The sequence below is a fragment of the Chinchilla lanigera genome, unplaced genomic scaffold (genome assembly GCF_000276665.1).
Source record: "Chinchilla lanigera isolate Chin_1 unplaced genomic scaffold, ChiLan1.0 scaffold00009, whole genome shotgun sequence".
NCBI lineage: Eukaryota > Metazoa > Chordata > Mammalia > Rodentia > Chinchillidae > Chinchilla > Chinchilla lanigera.
Window position 1 is genome coordinate 29,804,032 of NW_004955410.1, and position 10,005 is coordinate 29,814,036.

Genomic DNA, 10,005 nt, shown 5'->3' on the forward strand with positions numbered 1-10,005 from the left:
AGAACAGAACAGAGGCATCAGAAACAGCGTAAGTACATCCAACTATTTCATCTTTGACAAAAATGTCAAAAACATACAATGGAGTAGAGGAAGTCTCTTTAATAAATGGTATTGGGAAAATTGGTTATCCACATACAGAAGATTGACTCTAGACCCATGTCTCTCACCATGTACTAAATTAAAATAAAAATGGATTAAAGAACTACATGCTAAAACACTAGCACCTTACTTGCTGGAAGATAAAATAGTTAAAAACTCTTAAAGTCATAGGTGTAGGCAAGGACTTTCTGAATAGAACCCCAGTTGCACAAGAAATAGTATGGGGAATCAACAAATGAGATTATATTAAATTTAAAAGCTTCTGCAGAGCAAAATAAACAAACAAACTCAAAAAACAAAACAAAACAAAACAAAAGACTGAGTAAAAGGGAAGCATAAAAAATGGGAAAAAAATTTGCCACCTCCTCTCCAGACAGAGGACTAATATCCTAAAATATTTAAAGAACTCAGAAAAATTTAGACCCCCCAAAATAAAAGACCCAGTAAAAAAGTGGGCAAGTGAAATGAATAGACACTTCACAGAAGAATTATACATGGCCAATAAATACATGAAAAAATGCTCAACATCACTGGCCACTTGAGAAACACAAATTGAAACAACGCTAAGAATCCATCTTACCCCAGAAAGAATGGCTATCATAGGAAAATCAAACAGTAACAAATGCTGGTGAGGCTGTAGGGCAGAAGAGAGGCTACGTTGTTGGTGGGAATGTAAACCAACCAGTATGGAGACCAGTATGGAAAGTCCCCAAGAAACTAAAACCAGAAATTCCACTTGACCCAGCTATTCCCCTTCCAGGTATTGTCCCAAAACTGTTAACGACATCTTATTACAATGATAAGTGTATACCCATGTGTATAGGAGCACAGTTCATAAAGATAAATATTGGAAGCAGCCTGTATGTACATCAACAAATGAATGGATAAAGACAATGTGATATTTACACAGAATGGAATACTACTCTGCCATAAAGAATAATTAACTTGAGTCATTTGTAGGAAAATGGGTGCACTTTGAGATGAAAATGTTGAGTGAAATAAGTCAAATGCACAAACTTAAATATCACATGGTTTGTTTTACATAAGAAACCAAATTATAAAGAGCAAAATAAAAGATAATAGGAGGTAGGGAAATAGATCTTTCTCAAATGGAAAGGGAACCAAAAAATGGAGGGAGGAGGAGAGGGGGAAGGGATAGAGTATGAAAACATAAACTAAAATGTGTTACAGACATGTACCAACTCCATATAAGAGGGTAAACATGTAATACTGTAAAACATTTAGAACAACTTAAATGTCCACCATTAGAGAGCAGTTAAATAACATTGGTTAGATTACTTTCTATTGTTTACAAACTGCTTAGGATAAGAAAAGTAATATGTAGCCCCTTTTGAGGATGATTGAAAAAAAACCTTTTATAGTCTTCTGGCTAAAGGAATTTACCTGTGATAAGCATGAGGCAAAAGCTCAAATCTTGGGTTTTTTTTTTTCCTTTTATATTTTGAACTTAATGGCCTTCTGGGGCATACTCTATAGATATATACTGTGGATACCCCTTTAAATGACTGAACAACTAAGTGAAAAGAATTCTCTGATAAATTGTTTGTTGGGTACACACACCTATGGATCATTCAAAAGCCCCGTTCAAGTTCTGCTGATGGTCCCAATAATGTCCTTCTTTTTTTTTGTTTGTTTTTTTTCTCCAGTACCGGGAACCGAACTCACGACCTTGCGCTTGCCAGGCAAGCGCTTTTGCCGCTGAGCTAAATCCCCAGCCCCCAATAATGTCCTTCTTAATGAAATGTTCCCACACAGCAATATATGTTGCTGTTGGTTACCACATCTCCTCAGTTTCTTTTAATTCAGAACAATTTCATAGTCCTCTGACTTTCATGACTGTAGTGTTTATTAAATAATAGGAAAGTTATTTGGTAGAATATTCCTTCATTATGTGTAGTCTGTTACTTCCTTATAGAATCAGGTTCTACGTGGATATAAAAAAAATACTAAATTATAGCATATATCAAAGGCCACAGCATTTTAATTTGATGATACAACATTTGATAGTATACCTCAAAAAGTTGGATTTGGCTGGGTTATGTCATTGGAGCTATTCTTTTCCCTTTATAATGAATATATCTTTTATGCACAATACTTTGTGACTGTGTAAGTATTCTGTTTATTTTTTGACTTTTGTCAACAAGTTTTAGCATTCATTCTTTCTTTCCTGAATTATTCATTCTTTCTTTACTGTAATTATTGTCAAATGGTGATTTTTGATTTCCATTGTTTCTTCTACATTTAATAGCTGTCATGCTACTATAAAGAAGACCTTTTGCTTTTCCTTCTTTGTTTTCTTAAATATGCATCAACTCAATAGTATTTTCTTCAGTAATTTTAATCAGTTCTTATCACTATTTATTTTAATGCTCAAATAGTCCCAGATTTGTCTAGATTGAGACTGGTTTCTTTTTTTTTTTTTTTTTTTTTTTGGTTTTTCTCCGGTACCAGGAACCAAACTCATGACCTTGAGCTTGCCAGGCAGACGCTTTGCCGCTGAGCTAAATCCTCAGCCCCGAGACTGGTTTCTGTATCCTGACATGCCCCCTTCAATTTTTGAATACTTCATTACCTCCTGACATTAAATTCATTCTGATTTAAAAATAAAAGCAAATTGTGCTTTTTTTGCCACAGCCCTGAAGTCAGTCTTTTCTTCTAAGACTTCTTCAGTTAGTGGACAACAGGCTTTAGAGGTCTGAATGCTCAACCTTCTTACTGCTATTGGTCCACTGCTGCTTCCAGGATCTCTCAGTGAATGAAACTCTGACAGAACATAGAAACATCAATTTTCATTCTCTGTCTATCTATTATATGTGGGTTAATAACAGTACCTCCAGTTTGGTTCAAACACAGTCATCCCTCCTTTTTGTATTTAATATTCTCCTATTGGAGAGTAAGAGACCTAGTCTCGCAATCTTCCATGGATTTATTTATTTACTCACTCCACCCGTAGTCAACAAATTCTCTAGCCACTGGGCCACCATCCACTCATTTACTTTCTGGCTGTTTTTCTGGTTTGTGCATCACTAATGATTCTTAATAAAGATCATAAAATCTTAGAGATTTAAAATAACAATTATTCTGAGTGGCTCTGAAATGTAAGTGCTCTTTGTGTGATGGCTCAGCACTTCAGGCTGCTTTGACCTCATTGTTCACTCTATTTTAGAGTGGTACCATCTCAGGATAAGTCTCCAGGGATCACTGAAGTGGAGGATGAGGACATGAGATGAGCAGCTCTTAGTATTTCTTCTTGGAAGGGACACACATTACTATGCATCAGTAAAAGAAAGTCATACGATTGCTCATGATCTCAATGGGCCAAAGAAGAATAATTCTCCTGCTAGGAGAACAAAATACAACAAAAACATTTTTCTCCCAGATGCTAAGAAGAGCTAAAAACATGCAGACTCTTCAGACTCATCTGTTTGCACATATGTTAGACTCAAGCGGTAAGTCATAAAAATAACTGACTGGATGGGCCTTAGCCATGGAGATTCAGATGGATTGGCTTGGATGGCAGCTAGAAGCAGCAGTTTTAAAAGCTCTCCAGGTGACCTCATTGCAAAGCTAGGATTACAATCCCTGCCTCTGGTTCTGATGTCACTGCCCAGCCACTGTCTTCTAATCTGTGGTCACCTCCCCAAGGAAATCCTTCCAATGTTTAAGTCTAGGATGTGCTCCTATGCCCTTCTGTTCTTTGTTTTCCTTATTATTTACCATACAGTGCTACGTTTGCCTATAAGCTTTGCTGTATTTAACTGAAGGCTCTACAAAGATAAGTACAGGTCTTCATTTATGAATACCTAGCCCTTGACATTGTTGCCTAAGACATAGTAGGTGCTCATAATGGGTGTTGACTACAGTACTAAATTAATACATAGTAGAGGACTTAAAATTGTCTTTCATGTTGCTTCCTGTTCCAGTGTAAAGCTTAGAAGTACAGGTTTGGGATTAGGAAATCCTTATCTTTTGCTATTCTTTGTGAATAACTGCTATGGACCTCTTTCTAAAGGACCCTGACCTAACTAACTGCAAAATAAATATTTGTAAGACTGACGAAAAAACCAAGTAAAACATTTGATGCACATGTGATTATTTTAACATGTGAGGTTCTTTTACTAGGAGAATCAGAAGTGACTAATATATTTGCTTAATCATATTGTACCTGTATGCCTTTAGCTATGATGAGAAATAATAATAATGTTGAGCATATGGCCAAAAAAACCTTTTTGTCCTTTGAGGATTTCTTCTTAGCCTACCTAAGAATTGAGTAGAGGTAGAATAAGGATAGGTTTTGAATTAAGAAGTCTTGGAGTCAAATTGCTATTCCACAATCCTCTGAGAATCTGTGACTTGGTTCTTAATTTCCGCAGTTCTGGCATCTGTAGAATGGAGAGAGAGGAGGTCCCTCTCATCGCTGTTAGAAGGGGTGAGATACTGCATGTGACAGTGCTTTGGAAACTGGAAAGCTCTATGCAATGATTCTTGTCATTAGCTACCAACTGGAGCTACTGACGGGAGTCATACTAAGGGGAGTATCTAAAATGATTCTCTGCTTGGTGCAATCCTCAGCCTAGAATTTCTTCAGATTCTATCTATCCATTTATTATGCTTCATAGTTATTGGTTTCATGCCCCTCCCCCTCCCCGTCCATCTTCTATTGCCCAGGCTGTTCTTGAAATCCTGGGTTCAAGTGTTTCTCCTGCCACAGGCTCCCAAGGGGCTGGGACTATGGCACTTACCATCATGCCCAGCTCTTCCTTTCCATCCTGCATTTCTGTTTCTAAGTGAGTCTGGGCAATGGAACTCGAGCTGTGTTGAGGCAGTGACAGGAAAGAGACACCAGGCTGACTTGCTGAGCTCTCCGTCCTGTGCCAAGTGGAGAACAGGGAAGCAGGGAAGAGGACTGTCCCCAAGCACTTGCTCACTAATTTCAAATGTGCCATTTAATTTTAATGATTATTATAATACTTGAAAGCATATTTTATAAAATTAATGAAATCTGAGCAATATGAACCCTTTCCAGTTTGGCCCACCATACATCTTTGTTGCGAAATGCAGAAAGTGAAATTCTATGAGAATGCTTTGATGCAAGGGCCAAGGATGAAGGGATTACTGGGGATTTTTATGTGTTCTTCAAGTGACTTTCTATTTCAGGAGAAAATTCATACAAATTCCACTTCATAGAAGCAGGCAGAGTCATACCGCAGAAGTTCTTGTGACTTAGAAAGGAGGAGAATTTCTAATCTAAATCATACCAAGTTTTTAACTATTAAATACAAAATGAAAAGCATTTCGAAAGCAGAAACAATGGTTGTCGTTGAACTTTTAAAAACAGATGCAGACCTGTATATGAAAATATTAGTTGTGAGATTAATTTTGTATGATGACCTTTGTTCCCAAAGTTCCTGCTGAGCCTGGAGATGGACAGCAGTCTTTATCTGCTCATATGTCACAGAAGGCTGATTCTGCATGATGCTCTGTGATGAAAGGCTTCCAGATTAAACCAGTTGGTAAACCACACATACTCTCCTCTCCTCTTGCAGATTCATGGTGCAGATCTGCCTGGTAAAGCTCCAACCCCTCCGACAGCAAAGAGTTACATTTGTTAGCTGACATTTCCAAATTTCCTTGACTGTGGGATGGTCTTAATACAAGAATTGTGATCATGTCTATTAACCCTAAAAACACACTATTCTCTAGAATACCCATTGGGAAACTCTGAATTATGTCAGTTAAATATATTCACCTGCCCAGCCTATCTACAGAGTGTCTCCTTCTAGAATAGAATCACAATAAAAATTATGTAAATTTTAACATAAATCATAATGTGATTTAAATCAAGCCATATAGTTTTTGTAAGAGCTTAATTGAGATATAGATCACATATCATAAACTGAAGTGTATGAGTTCAGTGGTTTAGCATCTTTGGAGTTGTGCAAACATTACCACAGTCAACGTTAGAGCATTTACATCACCTCAGGAAAGAAGCCCTAGCCCCTTGGGCTGTCACTCCTCATCCCCTATCCCCCTAATCCAGCCCTCAGTAACCTCTAATCCATTTTCTGTCCCTCTAGGTTTGTCTGTTCTAGGAATTTCACATAAATGGCCTCATATAATATGTGGCTGGCTTTTTTCATTCAGCGTGATGTTTATCCATGTTGTAACATGTATCCGTCTTTCATCCATTTAGCTAAAGAGTTCTGAAGACCAACCGAAGACCAAGAAGACAGAGCAAAGGTGGAAGGAAAGCTGCTTCATTACACAGGACACCTCATTCCTTCTCAGGGCAAGTGGGGTCTCAGCCCTAATGAAAACTGCCCTGCCAGGGGAGGGGTGCCATATACTTTCCTTTCTCTTACATTGTCTCATGGCTTGTAATCCAGATCTTTTTACTCATACTAAATTTATCTGCTCTGCAAAGTCTGCTTTCTGAAAATTGTTGGTGGATCAACATGGACACCTGCCTTTGCTGTGTGGGACACAAGGCTTGCACCTGTTTCTCAAAATGAGTATCTGAAGTCTGAGATGGTGATGCTTGTTTCCTGCTTATTTTACAGACTTCAGGAGGGAATTTCCAGGGGGACTGCTTGGTGCTTCAGTTAAACATTCTAAAATAGAAAAATAGTCAGGAGAGGAAATGTTGCTTCTCTCCTGAGGCATCTGCTGGAATCACTAGAAGGACATTCAACTTTATAAGGTGTCTCAGCTATTTTCAATAATTAGCTCCTATGAGCTCTGGAACAGGGAAAAGACAGTTCTGAACGGAGCAGGTAAATCAGGGTCCAGCCAGAGTTTACCACCTAATCATACTCTTCCCAAGAACAGAAAAGAAAATAATGATTTTATTATTATAAACAAAGGTTGATTGCAGTTGCTTCTATTTTTCCAGGCCAAGACTTTCCCTTGTATTCCATTGTCTGCTACTTATTCATGACCATGGAGCATGATGTTACCTTTTTTTTTGTCTTTTTGAGACAGGGTCTTGCTGTACAGTTCAGGCTAGCTTGAGCTCACTTTGTAACCCAGGCTAGTCTTGAACTCACAACGATCCCCCTGCCTCAGCCTCCTGAGTGCTGGGATTTTAGGTGTGTGCCACCATGCCCAGTGTCACTTCTTTTAGGTTGCAGAATTCAAGGACTCCTGAAACAACTGTAGAGGTTTTAGAGGCTGGCCTGGCACTACCTCAGGAGATGCTCACATAGGTCTGATTGGTCACCGCCAGTGACATGGGTCTGTGCTCAGACTGGGTGACATGCACAATAATGTTGATTCTGAGCATTGGGGCCAGGGACTTATGATGCTTTTTTCACTCATGTATAAGCACCCACTGTTTCTAGACAATAGGGACACAGCATTTAAACAAAACAGTCCCTGTCCTCCTGGAATTTGTACTGTGGCTCAGATACTTCTAAGTCAGGATGTCTTGTGTTTTCCATGGATTCCATGAGATAATCAAGGACATCACAAGCTAATTCATTTCTGACCTGGGCTCCCATGAGAGACCCAAATGAGCAGGAAGAAGCACTTACATGCCATGTGTCAGTAGCTTCTCTGTACGCGTCACAGCCTCATCTCTATTCAGCTTCCTAACAGGCCTGCAAGTAGGGTTTCTCATGACCCCTGATGGAAGAAGTCAGGCGCAGCAAAGTTTGCAGAGAGCCAGAGCCAGGATTGACTCTAAGACTGTCTGACTCCAGACCGCATTCTCCTTCAGTGAATCAGTGCTACTATAAGACACTATGAAACTTTGGTGTTGACCCCAAATTCAAAGGATGCCAAAAGGAACACAAACAGGTGATAATCCAAACATAAGGACAGACTTTTGTAAGTCAGTGAGGATTAGCTTAATTTCCAAGTAATTAAAATTACAAACATAGAGGCTGAAGTATTAGCAGCATATTCATCTTTCCTGTAAAGGGTGGTATAAAATTCCTGTTGTTCTTTAGGTAGAGGCTCATCTTTCTGTTTCTTTTCTTTCATTGTCCAATATGTTTGTGACAGTTCCAAATATCACATCCTTGTACCAGATAGCAGGAAAAAGGAACAAAAAGGGTGTGACCCCTCCACTTGGGGAAGGTTTCTCAGGTGTTTGGCCTGATAATTCTACTTCCATCTCGTGGTCAGAACTTAATTACATAGCCAGCATAGCTTCCAGGGACAGTGAGAAATAAGTTTTTTTTTTTTTTTAATCTGGAGGGAAATGTGCCCAAATGTAAACTGAGGTTCCTAAAAAGTCTAGATGTTAGGAGCTAATTAACAGTTTTTGTTCTAATCTACTTTATATTTCTTTATTTTATGGTAGACTCTTAGCTATAGCTTATTAATGAATTGGTTTCATTTTTGCATTCATCCAGCAAACACTGGTTAATGCTTACTGTGTGCCAGGTATTGAATTAAGTGCTAGGGATACAGAGACTAATAAGACATAATGTGAACTAGACATCAGCTTTGGTCTGAATATATTTTGAGCATCCCTCAAAAGGGATTCATAGGTAAAGATTTGGTCTTCAGTATTGGGAGTTTTGGGGACTTAAGGGACGTCCTTAGGACACTGGGTGGAAGATTGCCCTCAAATGGAATTGTGGGACCCAGGTCTCTTCTTTCTTTGTCTGCTCTAATCTGAGATGTGACCTCCTGCTCTGACACACACTCCTGCCATTTCTATCTGTAACTCTCTTGAGAGGCCAAATTGGTGGGGATACCAATTTGTGGCTCGAATCTCCAAATCTCTGCACTAAATAAAGCCTTTTTCTTTATAAAGTTTGTTGCCTCAAGTATTTCACTGTAGTAATATAAATCTGGTTAATACAACATCATCATAATTTTTTAATGGATGGAGGATGATGTCTAAGGGATACAGGTGTTCTTTCACAATTCCAAATTTGATTTTGGTACTGTATACATAATTCTGTGAATACTATAAAAATGATTGGGTAGAACACTTAAAGGTGATCTGTTTGTATGGTATGCATGTTATATCACAATAAACTTACTTAAGAAAAGACTATGAAGGGCCCTGTACACCAGTGCTTACAAGCTTAGTGTCAGTGTGAACAATGCTGAGAGCAGTGGTTCTAAGTGTGATACTGGACCAGGAGCATCACTTCATCTAAGACCTTGCTAGAGATGCAGAGTCACAGCTGTTACTCCACATCTGCCCAATAGAAGCACTGAAGATGATTCCAATGCATGTTCAAATTTGAGATCCACTGGATAAGAATGTGGAAGGACTGGGGGAAAACACTTAGGATGTTATTGAGATGATCCAGGTCAGAAATGATGGGGAATAAGCATTAGTAGCTGGAAGTATGGTAACAAAAATTAAGAATAAGTGAAGAAATAAATGGGGAATTATCAGGTATCACTGGATTGGTCAGCTTTCTGTCACTGTGACAAACACCTGAGATAAATCAATTTAAAAGGAGGAAGGATTGATTCTGGCTCATGGTTTCAGAGATTTTGGTCCATGGTCAATTGGCCATGTTGCGTTGGGCGTGTGGCAGCAGAATGCATCATGGCAGGAGTGCATGGCAGAAAAAGGTTTGATTCATGGCAGTTGGGAAGCAAAGAGACAGACAGGATGAAGTTGGGATCCCAATAGAGGAAGCCTCAATCACCTAACTTCCTTCCATTAGTCTCCATCTTCTAAAGGTCCTCTAGTTTAATAGGTAGAAAAAAACCTAGTTTCCAAAAAGTTAAAAAAAAAATTTCAGCATGTGTGTCTTTGGTAGACACTTAACATCCAAATGATACAAAGTTCAAATATGTTTATCTGTTAAAGTCAAGACAAGAAGAAATGGCCTAAGTTAATGAAAAAGAACTTAAAGTATATTTCAGAGGTAACCTATGAAAGAACTAAAGTAATAATCACTAACATTTTGG

At 38.5% G+C, this 10,005-nt stretch overlaps 1 long non-coding RNA gene across 1 annotated transcript in view; it reads left to right on the top strand.

The window, feature by feature from the left end:
- The window catches only part of LOC106147766, an 11,609-nt gene extending 5,066 nt beyond the window's left edge, over positions 1 to 6,543 (top strand). Inside the window, exon 2 of the long non-coding RNA XR_001232712.1 lies at positions 6,314 to 6,543. This is a non-coding gene — a long non-coding RNA (uncharacterized LOC106147766). The remainder of the gene's footprint in view (positions 1 to 6,313) is intronic.
- Positions 6,544 to 10,005: the final 3,462 nt, after the last annotated feature.